We start from the raw sequence: 5,000 nt of genomic DNA, 5'->3' as shown, positions 1-5,000 counted from the left end.
CATAATTCCCTCAATCTCAATTCCTGTTATTTTTGTATTTTCCTTTATAGCTAATCCCAGTGGTTCTGATACAAGTGAATATAACAGTGCCGAGAGTGGACAACCTTGCCGTATTGATCTCGTAATTTTAAAACATTCAGTTAAAAACCCATTGCATTTAATTTTTGTCAAAGCCCCCTTGTATAAGATTTTAATCCATTTGATAAAATTCTTCCCAAAACCAAAACTCTTTAAAACATCAAATAAAAAACCATGTTCCACCCTATCAAAAGCTTTTTCAAAATCTAAACTGATTATGTACCCATCCTTATTTTCTTGTTTTATGTACCATATCATGTCCCTTATACTCATTGTTATGTCAGCTATGTCTCTTCCTTTGACTGCATATGCTTGATTTGTTTTTATTATAGTTGGCATCACTTCCTTCAGTCTATTTGCTAAAACCTTTGCTATAATTTTAAAATCTGTGTTCAACATTGAAATTGGTCTATAGTTCTTTAAGTCTACCCTCTCCCCTTTCCTTTTATATATAATTTTCATCAAACCTATTCTCATCCTTTCATTTACTTCCTCTTTTTCAAAAATTTCCTTAAAAACCTCCTTTAAAATCTTTGTTAAAACCCCTTTAAAACATTTGTAAAATTCACTCCCCAAACCATCTATTCCCGGACTCTTCTTTCTGTTTAGTTGATCTATTGCTTGTTCAATCTCTTCTTCTCTGAAATCATGGTCACATACATCTTTATCTTCTTTACTTAATTTTGCTTTTATTAGATTTAATAATTGTTTTTTTTCTTTCTCCTCTTCACCTTGAGTACTGAAAAGGTCCTCATAAAAGGCCTTAATTTCTTTTAGAATATTTTCATTTCCTTGTACGATTTCCCCATTTTTCCCTCTTATCTCCTTTACAATCTCTGCTTTTCCTTTCTTTTTCTCTAGGTCAAAATAAAACTTTGTACATTTCTCACCCTCCACCATATATTTTGCTTTACTTCTTAATCTTGCTCCTTCATATTCTTTTTCCTCTATTTCCTTTAATCTTTCCTCAATTTCTCTTATCTTTTGTATGTCTTTGTTTTCTTTAGCTAGTTCTTTTTCTAAGTCTGTTTTCATTTCTTTTTTCTTATAACTCTTACATTTTTGTATTAGGCTACAGTATTTAATTGAGAATTTTTTTATTAAAAACTTTACGTTTTCCCACCATATTGTCTTACTCTCTTCATACATTTTACTTTCCTTTTCTCTTTCTATAATTTGTTTGATTTCTGAAACATAATCTTTATTTTTAAGAATCTCTGTATTTAAAACCCATACCCCTGGCCCTCTTTGTATTTTGTCCCAATTAATTTTAAAAAATAAGAACTTATGATCACTTAAACTTGTTTCTTCATACTTAATCTTTTCAATAAAATTTTCCACATTCCTATTACATAAAATAAAATCAATTCTTGTTTTGCACACAAACTGTCCCACTATTTGTCGTCTTGAAAACTCTTTTTTTTGTTTCGTTCCTTTCTCTCCATACATCAATCATTTTATTTTCTTCCATTAAAAACTTTAATTCTTTTCTCCCCGCATCACTTTTAAAAACCATTCCCTCTGCCATATCTTGTTTACTAAAAACTGTATTAAAATCCCCCATCATTACAATTTCTTTATATTTCTTTAAAAACCTCTTAAAACATAAAAAAAATCTTTTTTTTCCTTCTCTTCTGTTGGTGCATGTACATTTACTATAACCATTTCCTTTTCGTCATATTTTGTCTCTACAATCATACATTTTCCTATATTGTCTTTATATACAATTTTGCTTCTTTTAAAAACCTCCTCTTTCATTAAAAAAGCAACTCCTCTTCCAAATCTTCCATTACCATTGTTATATAAAATTCCTCCAGCCCATCTCCTTTGAAAATCCTTCATCACATTCTCTTTCCAGTTCGTTTCTTGTAGTGCAATGATATCTTCATGTTTACATCTTTCAATTACTTTTTCAAATTTTCTCACGTCCAGCAGTCCTCTTGCATTAAAAGTCACACAACTTAAAACCATTAAAAGAAAAATTAAATACCTAAAAACCATTGTCTCACTTCATCTCCTCCAGGCCCTTTAAAATTTCATACCTATTTACACATTTCTTTTGTCCTTTTTTCATCACTTTTTTCCTAGCAAACTGTACATTTGGTGTTACCTTTAATGCTCTTCTTCTTGTTTGTGCTCTTCCGTCTCTGCTTTTCTCCAATACTGCTGCTTCTTCCATTTCTTTATTGTCAATCCCGCTGCTCTCTACTATCTCATTTTGTCCTTCTTTGTCCATCGTATCTAAAAGACTTGTAAAACTTGCAGAAATTTCAATTGGTGTCCATGTACCATCATCTCCTTGTGAATTGTCCTTCTCATTTTCCACTTCTATGTACTTTGTTGTCTGTTCCTCTATGGTTATTCCCTTTTCCATTTCATTTGCTCCATCAGTGTGTTGTTGTTCTTCATTTTCATTTTCTTCTCCATCGTTCCCTTCATGCATTTGACTGTCCACCTGTTTTTGTGATCCTCCTTCTCCTCCATCCATCCAACACTCACATTTATTTAAATAGTCTTGGCAGTCCGGGCACTTAACAGTGGTACAGTCCCTTGCGAAATGTCCCCTCTCCTCACATTTGTAGCACTTAAAATCAGGGCAATCTTTCATTAGATGGTCTGGGCTCATGCACAGCCGACAGGTTTTCACCTGATGGCTGTGCATCACCCTAAAATATTGCGGCCCTTCCGCTGTTTCCAGCTTCGTGCTGTATGGGAGTGAAACCACTTCCTTGGGGAACCTCACTCTCGCAAACCTTGTCCCGTCCTCGATTCCAGTGCCCGGATACAGCCTTCTTTTAATTTTTGATATTGGCAAAACGCCCCAACCTTGCAATTTTTCTAAAATTTCGTTATCCTCCAGGTAAACAGGCAAATGCATGAAGGAAACGACATATTCTCTGATTTGTAATCTCCTCACCTCACAGTTTGTTCCTTTTATCATTAGTCCATCCATTAACTCATCACACATTTCCTCCTTCTCCAGGGTCAGTTCATATTCCTTATTTTGTCTTGGTCTTACTGCCAGAACGTTTCCTTCTCCAATTTTCTCTGCTATCACTTTAATTATATCCTCCGCCTTTACTCCATTAGCATTGTCCACATTTACAATCACTGTTGCTTCCTTCATGTATTTCCTTTGCTCAAAATTCCTAACACCTGAATCCTTTTGGTTTCCAGCTCGTGGTCGATGTTCAGGTCCAGTGTCATTGCCGTTCCGTTTCCCCGCCGCCATTTCCAGGTCATTAGCCGTAGGTCCGTCCATTTCAAATGAAAAACAAACACGAAAAACAAAAACAAACAAACAAAACCACGAAAAATCACGATTTAACCACCCTCCAGCCAGCCAAAAGCTGCTGTTAGGTGGTTTAAACAAAACAAAAAAATCACTAACAAACAAAACTCAATCGATATTAAAAAAAACTACAAACACTAAAAAACATAAACAATGAGAGAGCCTTCCTCTCTCTACTGCAGCCAACTCACTTCCTGATTGCTCAATAGCGCCCTCAGGGTGGTGTGGCCGTAAACGAGTGCTGACTCGATTCGAGAGACACTTCAAAACTAATGTGGCAACGCCATGCCATGGGAGAACGCTTACAGAAAGGACGCATTCATGGGAAAAAATGACATAAATAATTAATTGCTTACAGCACCTGGTATTCCCAGGCGGTCTCCCATCCAAGTACTAACCAGGCCCGACCCTGCTTGGCTTCCGAGATCAGACGAGAGCGGGCGTGCTCAGGGTGGTGTGGCCGTAAGCGAGTCCTGACTCGATTCGAGAGACACTTCAAAACGAATGTGGCAACGCCATGCCATCGGTGAACGCTTACAGAAAGGACGCATTTATGGGAAAAAATGACATAAATAATTAATTAAATGCTTACAGCACCTGGTATTCCCAGGCGGTCTCCCATCCAAGTACTAACCAGGCCCGACCCTGCATGGCTTCCGAGATCAGACGAGAGCGGGCGTGCTCAGGGTGGTGTGGCAGTAAGCGAATGCTGACTCGATTCGAGAGACACTTCAAAACTAATGTGGCAACGCCATGCCATGGGAGAACGCTTACAGAAAGGACGCATTCATGGGAAAAAATGACATAAATAAATATTTAATTAATTAAATGCTTACAGCACCTGGTATTCCCAGGCGGTCTCCCATCCAAGTACTAACCAGGGCCAACCCTGCTTGGCTTCCGAGATCAGACGAGAGTGGGCGTGCTCAGGGTGGTGTGGCCGTAAGCGAGTGCGGACTCGATTCGAGAGACACTTCAAAACTAATGTGGCAACGCCATGCCATGGGAGAACGCTTACAGAAAGGACGCATTCATGGGAAAAAATGACATAAATAAATATTTAATTAATTAAATGCTTACAGCACCTGGTATTCCCAGGCGGTCTCCCATCCAAGTACTAACCAGGCCCGACCCTGCTTGGCTTCCGAGATCAGACGAGAGTGGGCGTGCTCAGGGTGGTGTGGCCGTAAGCGAGTGCGGACTCGATTCAAAAGACACTTCAAAACTAATGTGGCAACGCCATGCCATGGGAGAACGCTTCCAGAAAGGAAGCATTCATGGGAAAAAATGACATAAATAATTTATTAATTGCTTACAGCACCTCGAATTCCCAGGCGGTCTCCCATCCAAGTACTAACCAGGCCCGACCCTGCTTGGCTTCCAAGATCAGACGAGAGCAGGCGTGCTCAGGGTGGTGTGGCCGTAAGCAAGTGCTGAATCGATTCGAGAGACACTTCAAGACTTATGTGGCAACGCCATGACATCAGTGAACGCTTACAGAAAGAACGCATTCATGGGAAAAAATGACATAAATAATTAATTAATTAAATGCTTACAGCACCTGGTATTCCCAGGCGGTCTCCCATCCAAGTACTAACAAGGCCCGACCCTGCTTGGCTTCCGAGATCAG

The 5,000-nt window shown here is 38.6% G+C and overlaps 2 non-coding genes and 4 pseudogenes across 2 annotated transcripts; all 6 read right to left on the bottom strand.

Annotated features, from left to right (window-relative positions):
• Positions 1-3,719: 3,719 nt before the first annotated feature.
• Positions 3,720-3,838, bottom strand: LOC135784741 (5S ribosomal RNA). The gene has a single exon (XR_010546066.1). It is a non-coding gene; the product is annotated as a 5S ribosomal RNA (ribosomal RNA).
• Positions 3,839-3,955: 117 nt separating this feature from the next.
• On the bottom strand, positions 3,956-4,074 carry LOC135737320 (5S ribosomal RNA; annotated as a pseudogene).
• A 125-nt stretch (positions 4,075-4,199) lies between these two features.
• LOC135737213 (5S ribosomal RNA) lies at positions 4,200-4,318 on the bottom strand (annotated as a pseudogene).
• A 125-nt stretch (positions 4,319-4,443) lies between these two features.
• Positions 4,444-4,562, bottom strand: LOC135736372 (5S ribosomal RNA). Its single transcript, XR_012336251.1, has one exon. It is a non-coding gene; the product is annotated as a 5S ribosomal RNA (ribosomal RNA).
• Positions 4,563-4,679: 117 nt separating this feature from the next.
• LOC135736710 (5S ribosomal RNA) lies at positions 4,680-4,798 on the bottom strand (annotated as a pseudogene).
• Positions 4,799-4,919: 121 nt separating this feature from the next.
• LOC135737316 (5S ribosomal RNA) overlaps positions 4,920-5,000 on the bottom strand; it is a 119-nt pseudogene continuing 38 nt past the window's right edge.

The sequence above is a fragment of the Paramisgurnus dabryanus genome, chromosome 2 (assembly GCF_030506205.2).
Source record: "Paramisgurnus dabryanus chromosome 2, PD_genome_1.1, whole genome shotgun sequence".
Taxonomy (NCBI): Eukaryota; Metazoa; Chordata; class Actinopteri; order Cypriniformes; family Cobitidae; genus Paramisgurnus; species Paramisgurnus dabryanus.
This window is presented reverse-complemented; position numbering and strand designations above follow the sequence as displayed.